This window comes from Bombina bombina, chromosome 1 (genome assembly GCF_027579735.1).
Source record: "Bombina bombina isolate aBomBom1 chromosome 1, aBomBom1.pri, whole genome shotgun sequence".
Lineage (NCBI taxonomy): Eukaryota > Metazoa > Chordata > Amphibia > Anura > Bombinatoridae > Bombina > Bombina bombina.
Window position 1 is genome coordinate 1,526,913,150 of NC_069499.1, and position 24,120 is coordinate 1,526,937,269.

Sequence of the window (24,120 nt, forward strand, 5' to 3'; positions counted from 1 at the left end):
TGTTAACTGGTTGCTATTGCTGCTGGTGGTGGCAGGAGGACTATAGGTATTACGGAAATAATATATTTGTAGGGAAAAAGCATAGAGCAGGTGATGACGGTGGAGCTAAAATTATTTGGATAGTAGAACAGCTTCTGCTGCTATTGGTTAATTACTGAACATGAACAATACAAGTTAGGCTACCTGCTGTCTTGTAGGGAGGAGGATTGAATGACTGTCTGTGGGTTAATTAGGTGTGTCATTCCTACTAAAATGGACATTTTCTTCATACCCACAGAAAAAAATAATTAAAAGGGCTTTAGCTCTCAATAGTTAATAAATGTTAATGTCTCTCTTTTTTAATCTCCTGCCTATGGTTGGCTTATTTCCAAGATCTTCTTTACAGTAAAACATGATATGTTATTAATTATTTATACATTAAATGTTATTAGTTCAATTTTTCAATACCATTTTTTTTCCGGATTTAATTCATTGTAAATCATTAAAACATATTCATATATATTGTCCCATGGGCGGCCCAGATCTGTTATTAAATGTGCCTTTCATGTACCTAAATCATCGTTCTGCTTTATGTGTTCGGTTGGTGCATTAAAGTTCTCTCCCTAGAAGGAAATCAATATCATTTAGTTTGCTGTTTTCTGCACAACCCGGCTGGCACAGCTTCATGGACTTCTTTATTAGCATCTGCCTGATCATCCATTTGGGTAAGCAGAGATTAGATTTGAAACTAAATCATATATGAGGTTTTCCAAGGTACTCTACACATTACTCAATGTAAAAATAGACACAGAGATGTGTTAATATAACATTTCACATCATGAATTTGCCCATATAATCCAAAGAGTTCAATTCCAATCTAAGAATGTCTTGTTCAATAAAAAAAATCCTGCAAACCTTCCAAACCATACTGTACAGAACTATAAGAATATGGTTAAGCAATTATATAAAGATTTTACAGTGTCAGTAACTTTTAGGACTTTTTTTTTTTTTAAATATTTTTATTTGAGGATTAAAGTAAGGCATACATACATTGTAAAGGCAGATATTACATTACATGGTGTATTTACACATTGAAAATTCCTAAAAGAGATATTCCCAGATACAGTAGGTATAACAAATGCCTAATGATCATTAGACCTCCTAATTGTCACATGAGGCCACGTTTGGACCCCATCACAATATAAACAACCTATGGGAGGAAGTCTTACCTAAACAAAAGAGACCACTTTTGGGACTTGAATAACATCCTCATTTTGTAGATTTAAAAACATGAACTGTAAGAACAAAGTACATATATAACTGTAAGAGCTGTATTTGCAATAACTAAATTGGATTTATAAACTTCGCTTAGCGTTAACTAGTGTTTCCATTACCACCTTGTGCATGGATATATAAATAAAGTGGTGCCTGAGGATTGGATGTCAAGGAGTGTCACTTTAATTTCAAATGATTATCCTCATATTTTTCATCCTCCTCCCGACAGATGAGGTCAAACTTGGACCTCCAAAACAAATACATTTGAATAGTAGGATGGTTAGCATGTAAAATATAATTAACCTCTGTCTACTGTCATCATGGCCAATGAGTAAGTAATCCCTGTGTAGAACAAAATAGCTTCACGTGGACTATAAACTTTTAATTCATCTAATAGGACATTTTGCCTGTTATAAATGAAATTAATAAGGTCACTTTTGGACTCTTGTAACTTTAGGTATACTAAAAGGGAGAGATTTTCCTGATTTAAATTAGTGCCATTCGATTATATTCATCTTTAATTAGGGGCATATTAACTACACTAGGCCTCGCATATTATGTTGTAGGAGATGTAAAAATGTCCACACAGTACTTAGACATGTTTTCTATCCCACTTAGACCTGTTAGGAGTTAATAAGAACAATTATTACATTAACTGAAGGACCTGAATACTATATTTGCTTAGGAGATTCAAATATGTGTCCTCTAGGGAATCTAGCGAGCTAGCAAGGCTACAATCCGCTACCTTATATATTAAGCATAGTATAAAGTTTGCGATGTAACAGAAGCATTATGTGGTACAAACAGGATTAAACAAATGGCAGACCTCCATCTGCATAAGTCACCCATCAAGAGACTTATATGTGATTGACCCATACAAGTTCTATATATAAGCAGTGTTCAATGGTAACATACGTGAGAAACACAAAACAACAACAAGAGAAAACACAGAGAAAAACAAGTAAAAGCGAAACGTAATAAATGCATATATGTTGCATATGAACTGGACCATAAGCTTCAGGTCGTTAGATTGTCATTGTCCAGATAGTAGACCTCCATTTTCATACTCCAATCAGCTTTGAAATGGATTATACCTGGGGTACGTGGGCAGCTAGATATTATTTCTTTGTGGTTCACCCGATCCCTCTTCTCCGAGGAGCTGCCTCTGGTCTGACATAAGACTTGAGATTGGAGGCCCCCAGCAAAGGTATGGAGTCGCTCATTTTCAAAGTTCCTGGGCATGTAACAGATATGGCCTGATGCGGCCTCATACTCCGCCCAGCATGAGCCCCACATAGCACCGGATTCATTTTGACAGGACCGGACACTGAAGGTAAGATTATGGACCGAATCCCCATCATAGCTTCATCCTTAAGCGTATTCACTATCAGGAGCGTTATCTTTCACAACTGCTACATTTTTTGCTAGGGCAAGAAACATCGCTCCTTCAGCACAATCAGATGGACCGAACTGTTGTAGAACATTTAGATCAGCCATCCTAGCCTTCCGCTGTGAGTTAGTGACCTCACTAGTATCAGGGAGATCTGGTAAGGCTGCCATAGAGGTTAGGGTGCATTTTGTCTGTGAAAACTCTAATAGCTGATTATGTTTATCCCCTGGCTGTTTCGTATAGTTTTCAGGTTGGGTAGTAGCACTGTCAGTCTCTAGCGCTTGGAGCAGGTACCATTCTAATTTCATTAAGCGGTCTTCCAGGATCCAAAGTGTTGTAGACATCAGATCACCGTGAGCAGACGCCATTTTGAGTGTTGTCAACAGTAGCTTAAACAAGTGTAAGTTTTTATGAAGGCATATGCGGGTTGTAGCAAGATAGCTATAGTATAGATATAGTAGCACTTTTCACTACTTATAACCCAGGATCCCTCAAATCCTGGGGGGGAATATGCAGCCGCCCCAGCAGCGTAGATAAACAGAGGTCCGTCTCCACGTTGCTTAGCTGAAGAGCATAGGAAGAATCATCTTTGCGAGATATGATCACAAACTCTCCCAGGGTCTCCCAAGAGCATGTAGGGCAAAACTCTGTTGTTAAAGAACAATTTTGACAAATAAAATACTCTGCAAAACCTAGTGAGAATCAGGAGCTCCTCTAAAACATGACCTTCCGCAACAGCTGTAGGCTCCGCCCCCCAAACTTTTAGGACTTTTGTTACTGTTAGAACCAAGCTCTTGGTTGCTAGTAAATTAGTAAATATAACTTAATGGCAAATGGTTTAATCCCAATCCAGAAGACACAATTGCTAAATCCTAATTAAAGGGACAGTCTAGTCAAAATTAAACTTTAATGATTCAGATAGGGCATGAAATTTTAGACAACTTTCCAATTTACTTTTATCATCAAATTTGCTTTGTTTGCTTGGTGTTCTTTGTTGAAAGCTAAGCCTAATTAAGTTCATATGCTAATTTCTAAGCCCTCTTATCTCAGTGCATTTTGACAGCTAAATAGTGCTAGTACAGTGGGGCAAAAAAGTATTTAGTCAGCCACCAATTGTGCAAGTTCTCCAACTTAAGTAGATGAGAGAGGCCTGTAATTTTCATCATTGGTATACCTCAACTATGAGAGACAAAATGTGGAAACAAATCTAGACAATCATATTGTCTGATTTGGAAAGAATTTATTTGCATATTATGGTGGAAAATAAGTATTTGGTCACCTACAAACATGCAAGATTTCTGGCTCTCACAGATCTGTATCTTTTTCTTTAAGAGTCTCCTCTGTCCTCCACTCATTACCTGTATTAATGGCACCTGTTTGAACTTGTTATCAGTATAAAAGACACCTGTCCATAACCTCAAACAGTCACACTCCAAACTCCACTATGGTGAAGACCAAAGAGGTGTCGAAGGATACTAGAAACAAAATTGTAAATCTGCACCAGGCTGGGAAGACTGAATCTGCAATAGGCAAGCAGCTTGGTGTGAATAAATCAACTGTGGGAGCAATAATTAGAAAATGGAAAACATACAAGACCACTGATAATCTCTCTCGATCTGGGGCTCCACGCAAGATCTTACCCCATGGGGTCAAAATGATCACAAGCATGGTGAGCAAACATCCCAGAACCACATGTGGGGACCTAGTGAATGACCTGCAGAGACCTGGACCAATGTAACAAAGGCTACCATCAGTAACACACTACACCGTCAGGGACTCAGATACTGCAGTGCCAGACGTGTCCCCCTACTTAAGCCAGTACATGTCCGGGCCCATCTGAAGTATACTAGAGAGCATTTGGATGATCCAGAAGCAGATTGGGAGAATGTCATATGGTCAGATGAAACCAAAGTAGAACTGTTTGGTAGAAACACAACTTGTCGTGTTTGGAGGAGAGTTGCAACTAAATAACACCATACCTACTGTGAAGCATGGGGGTGGCAACATCATGCTTTGGGGCTGTTTCTCTGCAAAGGGAACAGAACGACTGATCCGTGTACATGAAAGAATGAATAGGGCCATGTATCATGAGATTTTGAGTGCAAACCTCCTTCCATCAGCAAGAGCATTGAAGATGAAACGTGGCTGGGTCTTTCAGCATGACAATGATCCCAAACACACTGCCCGGGCAACGAAGGAGTGGCTTCGTAAGAAGCATTTCAAGGTCCTGGATTGGCCTAGCCAGTCTCCAGATCTCAACCCTATAGAAAAACTTTGGAGGGAGTTGAAAGTCCGTGTTGCCCAGCAACAGCCCCAAAACAGAAAACGTTTGACCTCTGTCATTGCCAACAAAGGATATATAACAAAGTATTGAGATTAACTTTTGATATTGACCAAATACTTATTTTCCACCATAATTTGCAAATAAATTCTTCCAAAATCAGAAAATGTGATTGTCTGGATTTGTTTCCACATTTTGTCTCTCATAGTTGAGGTATACCTATGATAAAAATTACAGGCCTCTCTCATCTTCTTAAGTGGGAGAACTTGCACAATTGGTGGGTGACTAAATACTTTTTTGCCCCGCTGTATATGTGTACAATATAGATAACACTGTGCTAAGTCCCGTGGAGTTATTGATGAGTCAACACTGATTGGCTAAAATGCAAGTCTTTCAAAAGAACTGAAATAAGAGGGTAGTCTGTGGAGGCTTAAATACAAAGTAATCACGTAGGTAAAAAGTGTATTAATATAATCTTATTGGTTATGCAAAACTGTAGAATGGGTAATAAAGGGATTATCTATCTTTCTAAAAACAAAAAAAAATTCTGGAGTAGACTCCAGACAATTTAGCGTTTTCATTCAAGGGTAAACTAAGTTTTTTACGCTCGTTGGGTCACGCTCTTATTGTAAGTTAAATGTAAAAAGTTTGCACATAAGTGAAACCTGATGCATGCTAACCAAATATCACACCTATAGCTTGCACATTAACCCGACAGGAGCTATGAATAGCTCATAATCTAATGTTCTTTACTTACAGAACAATGTAATTTTTATTATATACACACACACACACACACACACACATATATATATATATATATAAAGCAATCCAATATGTGAATCTGCCCTCTGTCCTTCCTAGGAATTGGCAGGAAGGAAAGAGAGGAAGACAGGAGTTCAGCTAGGGAGTGATTATCTTCTCCCGGAGATGCCACCAGCCTCCCAGTGATTGGTATTTCCTCACACCAGAGTTGTCAGTCCTGTCAGCTGCAACTTATTTTGCTGTCCAGATTTGAAGTTGGCAGACATTTTTGCAAAAATTAGAGACCGGAGGCCATATTTGCTGCAGCCTTACAGTCTCCAGAAGCTTTAGAGGGAGCTTATATTTACACCGGGTGCAACTGTAGCTGCTGTCCAATCTGACCTTCCTGCTACATCAACATCATCTTCATCTTCCTGTCACATGCCAGCGACCCAGGACTGGGAGTTTTATCCAAACCTGCACACAAGCTGTAAAGCAAGACAGACAACTAGGTGCTAACACAGAATCTACTACAACTAACATCAGGGGGAGACACAGCTCCGGTGATCCAGTTTCCATACTCCAGGAGGTGCCACTCTCTTTCGCTGACACAATCATCCTTACCTCATATGATTGAGGGTTTCTTAAGTAAGTGCACATCTGAGTGGGGGATATATAGGAGAAGATCCCACACCTGTTCACATCATCTTATATTTCACATGGACTTTTTTCTGTTGTAATACATATGAATTGTGTATTGTTCTAATATATGTATACATATCTAGGCTATGCAACTATAATTTAAAGTTTATTTTTTCATCATTCTTATTAATATCTATTCTATTTGCCCAATTTTAATTATATTTGTATATAAGCGCCATCCAGGCCATTTTTTGTATCTATCCTTGAAAATAAGCCTGAGGGACTTATTTGTGTTCTATTATCTGGACTGGCAGCTAAATATAAATATTAAACTACCTGTCAGAGATATTTCTGTGAGAATATTATAGGGTAGTTTGTGGTTTACTTTTATTTTGAGGTAGCGCTGGTAAGTCTTTCAGTTGATTCATTTCTCTGACTGACTGTGAACATCTCTTTCTGTTGCCATATATATATATATATATATATATATATATATATATATATATACAGGTGGCCCTCGTTTTACAACGGTTCAATTTACACCGTTTCAGAATAACAACCTTTTTTTCCAGTCATGTGACTGCTATTGAAAAGCATTGAGAAGCAGTACATTTATTAAAATAGCCAGTAGGTGGAGCTGTCCGCTTGTGTTGTAGCAAAGCCAAGCAAGCTGAAATTAATCAGTTTAACCAGACCTGAGCTATCAAGCAGATTTCAAAGGAACAAGATCTTCCTGTCTATAAATCAGTCCAGATTGGAATGCATAGAAAGAACTGTTTGCAGAAAAAGGCAAGTGAAGTCTGTGTTGTGTGATTATGTCATTAGGCTTATAATGTTGTTTAGCAAATGTTTTTGTTAATTTAACTTAGTTTAATGATATATTCTGTGTTGTGTGATTATTTTATTAAGTTTATAATGATGTTTAGCACTTAAAGTCGTCATGTCAAAGCTTTAAAAATAATGTATTAGGTGTTACTTATGACAATTTTGAGAGGGGCCTGGAACCTAACTCCCTCACTTCCCATTGACTTACATTATAAACTGGGTTTCAATTTACAACGGTTTCGATTTACAACCATTCCTTCTGGAACCTAACCCCGGCGTAAACTGAGGGCTACCTGTATATATATATATATATATATATATATATATATATATATATATATATATATATATATACATATATATATATATATATATATATATATATATATATATATATATATATACAGTATCTCATGAAAGTGAGTACACCCCTCACATTTTTGTAAATATTTTATTATATCTTTTCATGTGACAACACTGAAGAAATGACACTTTGCTACAATGTCAAGTAGTGAGTGTACAGGCTGTATAACTATAAATTTGCTGTCCCCTCAAAATAACTCAACACACAGCCATTGCTGTCTAAACAGTTGGCAATAAAAGTGTGTACACCCCTAAGTGGAAATGTCAAAATTTGGCCCAATTGTGTCATGTGACTCATTAGCGTTACAATGTCTCAGGTGTGAATGGGGAGCAGGTGTGTTAAATTTGGTGTTATCGCTCTCACACTCTCTCATATGGTCACTTGAAGTTCAACATGGCACCTCATGGCAAATAACTCTCTGAGGATCTGAAAAAAACAATTGTTGCTCTACATAAAGATGGCCTAGGCTATAAGAAGATGGCCAAGACCCTGAAACTGAGCTGCAGCACAGTGGGTAAGACCATACAGTGGTTTCACAGGACAGGTTCCATTCAGAATAGGCCTCGCCATGGTCAATGAAAGAAGTTGAGTGCACATGATCAGCGTCATGTCCAGAGGTTGTCTTTGGGAAATAGACATATGAGTGCTGCCAGCATTGCTGCAGAGGTTGAAGGGGTGGGGGTCAGCCTGTCAGTGTTCATACCATATGCCGCACACTGCATCAAATTGGTCTGCATGGCTGTCGTCCCAGAAGGAACCCTCTTCTAAAGATGATGCACAAAAAAGCCTGCAAACAGTTTGCTGAAGACAAGCAGACTAAGGACATGGATTACTGGAACCATGTCCCGTAGTCCGATGAGACCAAGATAAACTTATTTGATTCAGATGGTGTCAAGTGTGTGTGGTGGCAACCAGGTGAGGAGTACAAAGACAAGTGTGTCTAGCTTACAGTCAAGCATGGTGGTGGGAGTGTCATGATCTGGGCCTGCATGAGTGCTGCCAGCAGGGAAACTACAGTTCATTGATGGAACCATGAATGCCAACATGTACTGTGACATACTGAAGCAGAGCATGATCCCCTCCATTCGGAGACTGGGCCGCAGGGCAGTATTCTAACATGATAACAACCCCAAACACACCTCCAAGACGAACACCGCCTTGCTAAAGAGGCTGAGGGTAAAGGTGATGGACTAGCCAAGCTTGTCTTCAGACCTAAACCCTATTGAGCATCTGTGGGGCATTCTCAAACGGAAGGTGGGGGAGTGCAAGGTCTCTAACATCCACCAGCTCCATGATGTTGTCATGGAGGAGTGGAAGAGGATTCCAGTGGCAACCTGTGAAGCTCTGGTGAACTCCATGCCCAAGAGGGTTAAGGCAGTGCTGGACAATAATGGTGGCCACACAAAATATTGACATTTTGGGCCCAATTTGGACATTTCCACTTCGAGGTGTACTCAATTTTGTTGCCAACGGTTTAGACATTAATGGCTGTGTGTTGAGTTATTTTGAGGGGACAACAAATTTACACTGTTATACAGGCTGTACACTCACTACTTTACATTGTAGCAAAGTGTAATTTCTTCAGTGTTGTCACATGAAAAGATATACTAAAGTATTTACAAAAATGTGAGGGGTGCACTCACTTTTGTGAGATACTATGTATATATATATATATATATATATATATATATATATACAGTATCTATATATACTGTATATATATATATATATATATATATATATATATATATACACACACATTATAGAACTTTGCAGTCAAACACCTTGTCAAATACTATATGCCTTTGAACCCTTATAACTTTGTTTTTAAGATTTATTTGAATATTTTTATCAGATAGTGTTTATATGAGCATAGTTGTATTTTTAAATGTATTTATGTTGTGTTTATGTAAAATGCAACTTGTAATACACTCGCTATTTCCGTAGTGTACACTAGCACACAACTTGTAAAGTAGCCCTAAGAAGGTAAAATGACGGTAACTTACAATCACAAAGATGCAAGTATAAAATAAAAAGAATAGGATTGTCAAATGTCATTTCTAGAGGTAGCGTTCATAGTTTTTTGTTTTCTGATATTCATGCAGATCTCATTAAATGTTTGATTTATCACATCTATCCATCTATCTATATATATATATATATATATATATATATATATATATATATATATATATATATATATATATAAAAATATGACTAAATTCTTTACTACTTATTATTGGTATAAGGACATAAGTACTTCATGTTTTTATATTTTGTTGATACTTTTAATATTATGTTTAGCAACAGAATGTAAGTCTTATGGTGTCATTAATGTATGATTATAAACCATTAAAATTTAAAGAGTTAATATAATGTCTATTAAGAGTTAATTGTGTAGACTATTTAAGAATCATAGGGACACAGTTGTGTATTCCTGACAAAGCGCTTAATAGGCAGGAAACACGTTGGATGAGCAGCTGAAGTTGAGCTGAAAACGGTGATGTCTTGGATTTTAATTATGTACTAATAAAATGTTGAACTTTTCTTAATAAAGTGATGGTTCTGACTTTTTCTGTCATTATAAAATGCAGTCTTAAAATAAAAAGGACAGGATTGTAAAATGGCATTTCTACAGAATAGCCGTAGAGTACACACCGCGTGGAAAGGGTCCGTATCGCTATTTCCATACTGCCGGTATTACAAGTCACCCTAAAACTTTCTTTTGTTGTGCGGTAAGCCATATACCGCACAAAATCCAAGTTCTGACTTGGCGTGTTTGTGCACGTTTTCCCCCATAGAGATCAATAGGGAAAAAATGTTGGAAAAAACACCTGCGATTGCGAAATCGCTACTGCATTTTGTCAGTCCCCATTGAAGTCTATGGAAAAAAGAAAGTTTTACAAAAACATAACACCCTAACTTAAACCCCTACGCCTAGATTTAGAGTTTTGTGGCCAAGGGGGTGCGTTAGCTACTCATGCTTTTTTTCCCCCGCACCATTTAAATACCGCTGGTATTTAGAGTTTACAGAATGGCAGGGTTTTCAGTGCGTTAGGCTCCAAAAAGAGAACGTAGAGCATAATTTAACGCCACTGCAACTCTAGATACCAGCGGTGCTTACGGACGCGGCCAGCCTCAAAAACGTACTCGTGCACGATTCCCCCATAGGAAGCAATGGGGCTGTTTGAGCTGAATAAAAACCTAACACCTGCAAAAAAGCCACGTTCAGCTCCTAACGCAACCCCATTGTTTCTTATGGGGAAACACTTCCTACGTCAGCACCTAACACCCTAAAATGTACCCCGAGTCTAAACACCCCTAACCTTACACTTATTGACCCCTAATCTGCTGACCCCGCTATCGCTGACACCTGCATATTTTTTTTAACCCCTAATCTGCCGCTCCGTAAACCGCCGCTACTTACATTATCCCTATGTACCCCTAATCTGCTGCCCCTAACACCGCCGACCCCTATATTATATTTATTAACCTCTAATCTGCCGCCCCCAACGTCGCCTCCACCTAACTACACTTATTAACCCCTAATCTGCCGAACGGACCTGAGAGCTACTATAATAAATGTATTAACCTCTAATCCGCCTCAATAACCCTATAAGAAATAGTATTAACCCCTAATCTGCCCTCCCTAACATTGCCGACACCTAACTTCAAGTATTAACCCCTAATCTGCCGATCGGAGCTCACCACTACTCTAATACATTTTTTAACCCCTAAAGCTAATTCTAACCCTAACCCTAACACCCCCCTAAATTAAATATAATTTTATTCTAACGAAATAAATTAACTCTTATTAAATAACTTATTCCTATTTAAAGCTAAATACTTACCTGTAAAATAAACCCTAATATAGCTACAATATAAATTATAATTACATTATAGCTATTTTAGGATTAATATTTATTTTACAGGCAACTTTGTAATTATTTTAACCAGGTACAATAGCTATTAAATAGTTAAGAACTATTTAATAGTTACCTAGTTAAAATAATAACAAAATTACCTGTAAAATAAATCCTAACCTAAGTTACAATTAGACCTAACACTACACTATCAATAAATTAATTAAATAAAATACCTACAATTATCTACAATTAAACCTAACACTACACTATCAATAAATAAATTAAATACAATTCCTACAAATAAATAAAATTAAATAAACTAACTAAAGTACAAAAAATAAAAAAGAACTAAGTTACAAAAAATAAAAAAATATTTACAAACATTAGAAAAATATTACAACAATTTTAAACTAATTACACCTACTCTAAGCCCCCTAATAAAATAACAAAGCCCCCCAAAATGAAAAAAATGCCCTACCCTATTCTAAATTACAAAAGTTCAAAGCTCTTTTACCTTACCAGCCCTTAAAAGGGCCCTTTGTGGGACATGCCCCCAAAAATTCAGCTCTTTTGCCTGTAAAAAAAACATACAATACCCCCCCAACATTACAACCCACCACCCACATACCCCTAATCTAACCCAAACCCCCCTTAAATAAACCTAACACTAAGCCCCTGAAGATCTTCCTACCTTGTCTTCACCTCGCCGGGTTCACCGATCGATCCAGAAGAGCTCCTCCGATGTCTTGATCCAAACCCAAGCGGGGGGCTGAAGATGTCCATGATCCGACTGAAGTCTTCATCCAAGCGGGAGCTGACGAGGTCCATGATCCGGCTGAAGTCTTCATCCAAGCGGGAGCTGAAGAGGTCCATGAACCGGCTGAAGTCTTCTATCAAGCGGCATCTTCAATCTTCTTTCTTCCGGATCCATGTTCATCCCGCCGACGCGGAACATCCATCTTCACCAACGACTTCCCGACGAATGACGGTTCCTTTAAGGGACGTCATCCAAGATGGCATCCCTCAAATTCCGATTGGCTGATAGGATTCTATCAGCCAATCGGAATTAAGGTAGGAATATTCTGATTGGCTGATGGAATCAGCCAATCAGAATCAAATTCAATCCGATTGGCTGATCCAATCAGCCAATCAGATTGAGCTCGCATTCTATTGGCTGTTCCGATCAGCCAATAGAATGCGAGCTCAATCTGATTGGCTGATTGGATCAGCCAATCGGATTGAACTTGATTCTGATTGGCTGATTCCATCAGCCAATCAGAATATTCCTACCTTAATTCCGATTGGCTGATAGAATCCTATCAGCCAATCGGAATTCGAGGGATGCCATCTTGGATGACGTCCCTTAAAGGAACCGTCATTCGTCGGGAAGTCGTCGGTGAAGATGGATGTTCCACGTCGGCGGGATGAACATGGATCCGGAAGAAAGAAGATTGAAGATGCCGCTTGATAGAAGACTTCAGCCGGTTCATGGACCTCTTCAGCTCCCGCTTGGATGAAGACTTCAGCCGGATCATGGACCTCTTCAGCTCCCGCTTGGATGAAGACTTCAGTCGGATCATGGACATCTTCAGCCCCCCGCTTGGGCTTGGATCAAGACATCGGAGGAGCTCTTCTGGATCGATCGGTGAACCCGGCGAGGTGAAGACAAGGTAGGAAGATCTTCAGGGGCTTAGTGTTAGGTTTATTTAAGGGGGGTTTGGGTTAGATTAGGGGTATGTGGGTGGTGGGTTGTAATGTTGGGGGGGGGTATTGTATGTTTTTTTTTACAGGCAAAAGAGCTGAATTTTTCGGGGCATGCCCCGCAAAGGGCCGTTTTAAGGGCTGGTAAGGTAAAAGAGCTTTGAAGTTTTGTAATTTAGAATAGGGTAGGGCATTTTTTTATTTTGGGGGGCTTTGTTATTTTATTAGGGGGCTTAGAGTAGGTGTAATTAGTTTAAAATTGTTGTAATATTTTTCTAATGTTTGTAAATATTTTTTTTATTTTTTGTAACTTAGTTCTTTTTTATTTTTTACTTTAGTTAGTTTATTTAATTTTATTTATTTGTAGGAATTGTATTTAATTTATTTATTGATAGTGTAGTGTTAGGTTTAATTGTAACTTAGGTTAGGATTTATTTTACAGGTAATTTTGTTATTATTTTAACTAGGTAACTATTAAATAGTTCTTAACTATTTAATAGCTATTGTACCTGGTTAAAATAATTACAAAGTTGCCTGTAAAATAAATATTAATCCTAAAATAGCTACAATGTAATTATAATTTATATTGTAGCTATATTAGGGTTTATTTTACAGGTAAGTATTTAGCTTTAAATAGGAATAATTTATATAATAAGAGTTAATTTTTTTCTTTAGATTTAAATTATATTTAACTTAGGGGGGTGTTAGTGTTAGGGTTAGACTTAGCTTTAGGGGATAAAAAAATTTATTAGAATAGCGGTGAGCTCCGGTCGGTAGATTAGGGGTTAATGTTTGAAGTTAGGTGTCGGCGATGTTAGGGAGGGCAGATTAGGGGTTAATACTATTTATTATAGGGTTAGTGAGGCGGGAGGGAGGCGGATTAGGGGTTAATAACTTTATTATAGTAGCGGTGTGGTCCGCTCGGCAGATTAGGGGTTAATAAGTGTAGGTAGGTGGCGGCGACGTTGGGGGGGCAGATTAGGGGTTAATAAATATAATATAGGGGTCGGCGGTGTTAGGGGCAGCAGATTAGGGGTTACATAGGGATAATTTAGCTGGCGGCGCTTTGCGGTCAGCAGATTAGGGGTTAATTATTGTAGGTAGCTGGCGGGGACGTTGTGGGGGGCAGGTTAGGGGTTAATAAATATAATATAGGGGACGGCGGGGTTAGGAGCAGCAGATTAGGGGTACATAAGTATAACGTAGGTGGTGGTCGGCAGATTAGGGGTTAAAAAAATTTAATCGAGTGGCGGCGATGTGGGGGGACCTCGGTTTAGCGGTACATAGGTAGTTTATGGGTGTTAGTGTACTTTAGAGCACAGTAGTTAAGAGCTTTATGAACCGGCGTTAGCCCAGAAAGCTCTTAACTACTGACTTTTTTCTGCGGCTGGAGTTTTGTCGTTAGAGTTCTAACTCTCACTCCAGCCACGACTCTAAATACCGGAGTTAGAAAGATCCCATTGAAAAGATAGGATACGCAATTGACGTAAGGGGATCTGCGGTATGGAAAAGTCGCGGCTGGAAAGTGAGCGTTAGACCCTTTAATCACTGACTCCAAATACCTGAGGGCGTTAAAAACCAGCGTTAGGAGCCTCTAACGCTGGTTTTCACGGCTACCGCCCAACTCTAAATCTAGGCCAGTGTCTAATAACCCCTAAACTGCCGTCCCCTCACGTCACCAGCACTAAATAAACCTATTAACCCCAAAATAGCCTTCCCCCCACACTGCGACTACTAAAATAAACTGATTAACCCCTAAACCACCATCCCCCCACATCGCTACTACTAAAATAAACCTATTAACCCCTAAACCGCCATCCCTCCACATTGCGACTACCTAAATTAAACTATTAACCCCTAAACCTAACACCCCCTAAGTTTTAATTAAAGTTACAGTATACTAAACACCTTAAAATATATAAAAACTTACCTGTGAAAAAAATAAAACCTAAGCTTAAACTAAAAAAAAACAAAAAAAAATAACATTTCATTTAAATAAAAAAAAACTAACATTACCAAAAAATTGCTACAATTACAAATCAGCTTTCATCCTATTGGCTGATGTGAATTTTACAGCCAATAGGAATGCAAGGGTACCCCAATATAGAAGGAGAACCTTGCATTCAGTCTTCTGTGTGCGACGGATAATGGCATGAAGAGGACCTTCCATGTCACTAATAAACACCACCAACTGACGAGGACCACCACTCTGGATCCGCCCCTCAGAAGACCGCTCCGCACCTCTGGCAAGAAGAAAGAAGATGGTCCCACAATGGAAGAAGATGGATCTGCCTGGATGAAGACCTTTCACACAGGTCCGAACTTCAGTAATGGTGAGTATCTATTTTGGGGTTAGTGTTAGGGTTTGGTTTTTGTGGTATATTTTTTTTTTTAGATTAGGGCTTTTTTATGGGCAGTAAAAGAGCTGTTTGCCCTTTTAAGGGCAATGCCCATACAAATGGGCAATGGTTAGATTTGTTTTTTGTTTTAGTTAGGTGCTTTTTATTTTGGGTGGTTGGGTTGGTGGGAGGTTGTCATTTTTGAGGGGACTTTGTATTTTTTTTTTTTAAGAGCTGATTTCTTTAGGGCAATGCCCTACAAAAGACCCTTTGAAGGGCTATTGGTAGTTTATTGTTAGATTAGTTTATTTTTTATTTTTTGGGTGGCTTTTTTGTTTTAAGGGGGTATTAGATTAGGAATAACTTTTTTTTTTATTTGGATAATTTCATTTGGTATTTTCTGTAATGTTAGGTTTTTATTTTTTGTAATTGTAGCAATTTTCTTTTTTGTAATGTTAGTTTATTTTATAGTTTAAGCTTAAGTTTTATTTTTTTTTAGAGGTAAGTTTTTATTTATTTTAAGGTAGTTAGTATATTGTAACTTTAATTTAGGAGGTGTTAGGTTTAGGGGTTAATAGTTTAATTTAGGTAGTCACAATGTGGGGGGTGGTTTAGAGGTTAATAGATTTATTTTAGTAGTAGTGATGTGGAGGGTAGGGTTAATATGTTTATTTTTGTAGTAGTGTTGTGGGTGGATGGCAAGTTAGGGGTTAATAGGTTTATTTTAGTAGTAGCGATGTGGGGGGTTCACGGTTTAGGGCGTAATAGTTTAATTTAGTTAGCTGCAATGTGGGTGATGGCGGTTTAGGGGTTAATAGTTTAATTTAGGTAGTCGCTATGTGGGGGGTAGGGGTTTAGGGGTTAAAAGTTTAATTTAGGTAGTCGTAATGTGGGGATGGTGGTTTAGGGGTTAATAGTTTAATTTAGGTAGTCACAAAGTGGGGGGATGGCAGTTTAGGGGTTAATATGTTTATTTTAGTAGTAGTGATGTGGGGGGATGGCAGTTTAGGGGTTAATAGGTTTATTTTAGTAGTAGCGATGTGGGGGGATGGCGGTTTAGGGGTTAATAGTTGTTTTAGTAGTCGCGATGTGGGGGGCGGGAGTTTAGGGGTTAACAGCTTTCTTTATTAGTTGTGATGCTGGGGAATGGTTTAAGGGTTAATAGTGTAGTTTATGGGTGTTAGTGTACTTTGTAACATATTTAAAATGGATTTTGTGAAGCTTTTTTGTTTTGCAAAATTCATAACTACAGGTCTATGAATGCGGAATGGATCGCAGTATAGGCCATATGAACATGGTAATCACATATACGGCGTCGTATATAAATGTGGCGTGTATATTTCACCTGTCGCCTACAATTTTTACTCCCATAAGCAAACATAGAACTGCGTCGCAAATCGGTATCACATATTTAGCGCATGGATTTACCTGGTGAAAATTTAGATATTTGACTTCATTTTCAACTCGCCACACATAGGCAGGCACAGCAAATCTTACGCTGAAACTGCCTGAAAATATTAACTAACACCTAACGCATGCGCAATATCTATCTACCTGTCAACCGCCGACCCCCACCACAATATCTTATAAATTATATTAAACCCCAAATCCGCCATTAACCCACATTGCAATAAACCTAATAAATGTATTAACCCCTATTTCGCCATTAACCCACATCGCAATAACCCGAATAAAACTATTGACCCATAATCTACCATTAACCCACACAACGCAATAATCCTAATAAATATATTAACCCCTAATCCACCAAACCCCCACAACACAAATGACTAATTAAATTACCAAGCCCCCTAACCTAACATCCCCTAAATTAACCCTAATTACCTAAATTAAAAAATACTAAGTTACAATTAAAATAAAAAAGCTAACATTACTTAAAAATAAAAAATTAAATTAATCTAAGATTACAAAAATTAAAAAAAGTCTAACATTAAATAAAATAATAAATCAAAAATAAAAAGATTAAACCTAATCCCTATGAAAATACCCCCCATAAAATAAAAACACCCCCTAATCTAATACTAAGATGCCAATAGCCCTTAAATGGGCCTTTTGTAGGGCATTGCTTTCAACAACCAATAGGATTTCAGTAGCTCTCATCCTATTGGTTGATTTTAATTTGAAGAATCAAATCAGACAATAGGAATACAAGGGGCACCATATTTAAACGTGTACCTTGAATTCACTATTTAGTGTACGGCAGCGATCGTACGAAGATGATCCTCCACGTCCATGGCTCTGCGGTCGCCGATCCTGCTCCCCTCTCATTTCCGCTCCATGCCAGCTTGGCCCTCGATGAAGAAGGAAGTGCTCCCCGCTTGCAAGAAGATGTCAGACGCTTGGAAGAAGACTTCACTGCCTGGAACAGGACCTTCTCCGCCGGACTTCAGGAACGGTGAGTACCTATTTCGGGGTTAGAGTTAGGATTTTTTAAATTTTAAATTTAATTTTTTTTTTTAGATTGGGGTTTTAATGGGCAATTGTAAAAGAGCTGAATGCCCTTTAAAGGGCAGTAAAAGAGCTAAATGCCCTGAATGACCATACAAATGCCCACATTATTTTAGTGTTAGGTTTATTTATTTTGGGGGGTTTAGTGGGTGGTGGGTTTTACTGTTAGGGGGGTACTTAGAATTTTTTTTAAATGCAAAAGAGCTGTTTAACTTAGGGCAATGCCATACAAAAAGCTCTTTTAAGGGCTATTGGTAGTTTAGCATTAGATTAGTTTTTTTTATTTTGGGGGGGCTTTTTTATTGTCATACAGGTAGTTTACGAGTTTCGCACTAAACAGGGTGCAAAACTAATACCAAAAAGTTGCGTTATTTCACTCTCCATAGTGCTGCCATAACACGTTACTGAAAAGCCTCCTTGTGCGTGCGATATGGTGGCATTAAGCTCCATACCGCACAAAATCCAAGATCTGCTTTGATGTGCTCGTGCACGCTTTCCCCTATAGGCATCAATGGGTAAAGAGTGTTAGAAAAAAAACTAACACCTGAAGTGCAGAATGAAAAATCTTCCCATTCATGTCTATGGGGAAAAACACCCTAACATAAACCTCAAGTCTAAACACCCTTAATCCACCGCCCCCAACATCGCTGACACATAAATAAAGTTATTAACCTCTAATCTACCGCCCCCGATATCGCTGACCTTGAGACATATCCTCCTATTTGGTACTATATAAGAGACTCTATAGATTTATAAGAATAGTGTGGGGACGCTATGTGTAGATAATAAAAACATAACTGTCCTTTAGTGAAGACACACATTATCCAGGAAAATCTAGTATACATTAGACGAACCACAAAGCAAGGAGAGCTATAATATCTTCCATCTCCATTGCTTTTGGATATACTTGTGTATGAATTTTCACAAATGATGTTCACTATCCCTTAAGTATAAACACAATAAATGCGTATACAGGGTTCCCAATTTCAGATATTTGGATAACCTCATATTGAAGTATATGGCTCAGTATTGCGCCATATGAGGCAATAGCATATAATGTGTCCTTTTTAGACATATACGATCATCTAACATTTATTCATAAGTAGAATTATCAAGGTAATTCACACTCACTAATCATATAGTTATACTGCTAAGCACAAGCAAAATAGCAGGCCGGTCACTAAGGAAAAATAGCCCCCCCCCCATGTCTTAACTATCTAACCAATTTTATAGATACAGTAGAACTCTGGTGGGATGTGTTTCACATGCTGGATTAGTGACCATCCTATAATATAAAATACATATAATGCTTTTGAAAATAATCACTAATATAGGGAGAGCTATATTGCTATACACCGTTTCTCCTGGGTGGAATACCGGCTTAAAAAATCCAAGCAAATAAGGAGCAAATGATTATTCTCTATACCTAGATCATGAATAAATAGAATGTGCACATTACATGCTAATATATAATATATTTGCCTATTGACATTTTGGCATTTACCTATATGGTACAATATTTAGTGCCATTAGTCACTTTTTTAAGAAATAAGTTGCCTCGCTCTGGTGATTATCATTGTATATGTACAGTTAATATCACTTAATGCTGCAGTGATTAGTATTTAATATGATCTGGAGAGTTATCAAATGATTTTCCCTATACATAGGCAGGTAACATCATAGTATAAAGTGCAACTTAATACTCCGTAGCCATTCTGAATATAATACTTTATTATTTATGGCAATACTCTGTGAATAATTCTAGTGGAAATCGCTGACATCCAAAACTAACATCTACTGAGGCCAAAGCGGTAGTTACACTTCCGCAAAACATTCATGGAATAACTAAAACGTTACTATGACGACTATCAGGCATAAAGAGCGTAGTCTAACGCTGGGCTGGCCCTATGCCCTGACGAAATCACGTTACAGTGACGGAAACGCGTCTGTGGGCGGAGCCTGGCAACAGCGTGTTTGTCAAACAATCATACAGTTTACACGAGCGGTCTTATTATACTGATATCCGCTTAAGATACTATTTATGCTAAGACCATTTGGTATTTCTTGAGTCCTTATTAAGGGGCTAGATCAGAGAGCTTACTCTTGTTTTGCACATTTTCCACTTACAATTTGCAACATAGTCACTCGTTGCATAGCAACATAGTAACACTTAATTACCGATTGCATTGAATGTCAGCACAGTATCTTACACAGACAGGGATATACATTTCAATACTGATACCTAGAGATCACTTAGCCACAATCCACTGTCTATATATCTTGAATTTAGGGAAAATAGCCAGAAATCGTCTGATTCTGTTTGATCAGAGCAGTACGCAGGCAGGACGCCACCTTTGAGCGCATAGCTTATTTTGCAGACAGTGTGAATACTGGTGCGAGTTGTTGAGGTATGATTTCTCCTAATCCTGCTATTAGCCTTTTTCCTAACCTATTATCCAATTAGCTGCCCCACGCTATACCAGGCCCACAAGCCCATTTTTAACTTCTGATGTTATATTGTATGGCTGATGATTTATAGAATTTGGAAGTGAATTTCCCATTTTTCTAATAAGCCTACTATAGCATCTTTTTTAAGTATAGATAGATGCTAGACAGCCAATTTTTGTTTAAGGAGGTTGGAAGTAACTATACCCATTCCGTCCAATTGGCTGCAGCACCTTATCTATGGTGATGTCTTTTTTGCATATATGTTAAATAAAGTGTAATTTTATTAATTTTCATTTGTATGGTTTCTAAATATAGCAACCAATCAGCAAGCGCTACTATCCCTTTAAATGCTTATATTATAGAAACTGTAGAATAAATCTATCTTTGGGTCATAACCTTTTGAACCTGAATTACTAAATAAAGAGGTCCTGGGTAAGCAGTGCATGTGTTTGCTTTTTATTCTTTCATGCATTATTTTGAGGAGGTTGCCATTGAGATGTATATTTCATGTATACATAAAAAACACATTTTTATCTATATACTGAAGGATAAAATTCACTATACCCCCCCCCCCCCCCACCCAGCTTTCAGTTTCTGGTATCTATGCTTTATTTAAATAAATGTTTATTTTTCCTTATCAACATTCATACATATGGCTATATCCTTTTTTTAGATGAATTTCAACTTCAGCAGATATAAGATACATAGCAATTTTAGATTTCCAGTATTGTTTGTGTATCAGTTATTGTAAAAAGTCAAACACCTACACAGCCTTCTCGACATAAATAATTTATGTGTAGCCCACATGCAGCCCTTTGAGAGCAGAAGAGAATTGCAAAAAGCAATGATATTTTTCTTGTGCTTTCTTGAGTTATATCTATTTTTACTGCAACTTGTTTCATTTTGAAGGGACAATTCCTGATGATAAAAAAGGGACTTCAGCTTTATTCTTAGTAAAAGTTAATCAGTCTCTATAGATGTATGATAAATCTCTTGACACCACATAGCTATATTTAAAAGAAGATATTTTTTTCACACATATTTAAACTATATGTCGAGATTTATTATGATATATTTATAAATAAGGTATAAATGTACCTAAGGGGCAGTACACTTTCAAATACTTTAGCACCTTCAACACAATGCAAATCATTAAGTATAAATTAATAAACATGCATTTGGCTGCCAATGGGCCTCCAGAATTGTTATTGTTCTGAAAAATAGATACCTTTATTACCCATTCCCCAGTTTTGCATAACCAACACAGTTATATTAATATACTTTTTATCTCTCTGATTACCTTGTAACTAAGCTTCTGTAGACTGCCCCCTTATTTCAGTTCTTTTGACAGACTTGCATTTTAGCCAATCAGTGCCCTCTCATAAGTGACCCCAAGGGCGTGAGCACAATGTTATCTATATGGCACACATGGACAAGTGCTGTCTAGGTGTGAAAAACTGTCAACATGTGGCTTTCAAGGTCTTATAAATCAGCATATGAGACTACCTAGGTTTAGCTTTCAACAAAGAATACCAAGAGAACAAAGCACATTTGATGATAAAAGTAAATTGGAAAGTTGTTTAAAATGACATGCCCTATCTGAATCATGAAAGTTTAATTTTGACTAGACTGTCCCTTTAAAGGAAATAAAAGTGGAAAAAGAAAATAGTCTACCAATCACCAGCTAGCTCCCTGTAGCTAATTGCTGCTCCTGAGCCTGCCTTGCTATGCTTTTCAACAAAGTACACAAAAGGAAGAAAATGAATTTGATAACAGAATTAAATGTATAATCACTTTATTTGTCTGAGCCATGAAAGTTTAAATTTTGATTTTCATATCCCTTTAATGTGAGACCATGTACAAAATGAATTGATGCTCACTCCCCCTATATTTTTGATTACTGTATTAGTGCTTGGAGAACCGCTAGCGTTCCAGAAAAGCCATAATTACAGCCACCACCATTGGAAAACACACTCAACAGGTTTTCTAAATGCTGTAATATTTGCATGTATGTTATATTAGTGTAACTTAGTTTCACTGGGAAGAACCATCTCAGAAACCTTATAAAGGGCTGGTCTTGGGTGTTCCTTGGAGTTCTACAGGCATGGCCAGGGTTTTTTGCTTAAACCTTATTTAAAAGAACATTAAACTCAAAAAGCATCTTTCATTATTAAGATAGAACATACAATTTTTAACAACTTTCTAATTTTCTTTTGTAATCAAACATTCTTTGTTTAATTGGTATCCTTTGGTGGAGAGCATACCTAGGTAGGCTCAGCAACAACGGTTCACAACTGGGATCTAGCTGCCGACTGGTGTCTGCAAATATATGCCTCTTCTTATTTGCTTACTCAATATGTTCAGCAAACTCAGAGTAGAGTGTTGCTTCTCCTTTAACAAAGAATAGGAAGAGAATCAAGCAAATGTGATAAAAGAAGTAAATTGGAAGGTTGCTTAATCTGAAATGTGAAAGAACAATGTTGGGTTTCATGTCTTTTAAGTATTAAAGTGTAAAGAATTGTTTGCCCGTCTGTCGTCTCATCATCCCATCTCTCTATTTTAAAGCTGACAAGGTTTTCTTGTTTTTATTTTTCTTTAACATTTTTAATTTTTGTTTTCTTTCTTGAGTGCATATGGTAAAGTGGACTTTTTTACCTTTTATTTTGCTTGTTTAATAATATTTCAAAGGTGTTTTTGTGATGCTGGTATATTTAAAGAAGATTTATGGGGAGAAAAGTTATAGTTACGAGATAGATGAGGCTCGATTGGTAATGATGAAGCTAAACTCCCAACTCACTGCTGTGATTAAGTCCAAATATTTATAAATTCTTCAATTTACAAGTTATGTATTTTCCCCCATTATAATGTGTCTTATGTTATTTAATTTCATTAGAAAGCAATTTTTATTGGAAGTTGGTGTCCACACAGTTTTTACTGGAGCTTGAAGAGCCTTGTTTCTGGCGAGTCTTCAGACTCGCCAGAAACACCAGTTATGAAGCAGCAGTCTAAATACCGCTGCTCCATAACCTGTACGCCTGCACTGAGGAGGCGGACAGAGATCGTGTGAAATCAACCCGATCGAATACGATCGGGTTGATTGACATCCCCTGCTAGCAGCCAATTGGCCGCAAATCTGCAGGGGGCGGCGTTGAACCAGCAGTTCACAAGAGCTGCTGGTGCAATGTGAATGCGGAGAGCGTATTGCTCTCTGCATTCAGCGATGTCTGTTGGACATGATCCGCTGATCAGATCATGTCGGACAGACATTTCATAAATAGGCCCCACAGTATACCATTTTAAAAATCCTTTTTAATTTACTTCTATTATCAAATTTGCTTTGTTCCCATAATATTCTGTGTTGAAGAGATTCCTAGGTAGGCATCTGGAGCACTACATGACAGGAAATAGTGCTGCCACCTAGTGCTCTTGCAAATGTATAACATTAGTACTACATGACAGGAAATAGTGCTGCCACCTAGTGCTCTTGCAAATGGATAACATTAGTACTACATGACAGGAAATAATGCTGCCATCTAGTGCTCTTGCAAATGTATAACATTAGTACTACATGACAGGAAATAGTGCTGCCACCTAGTGCTCTTGCTAATGTATAACATTAGTACTACATGACAGGAAATAGTTCTGCCACCTAGTGCTCTTGCAAATGTATAACATTAGTACTACATGACAGGAAATAGTGCTGCCATCTAGTGCTCTTGCAAATGTATAACATTAGTACTACATGACAGGAAATAGTGCTGCCATCTAGTGCTCTTGCAAATGTATAACATTAGTAC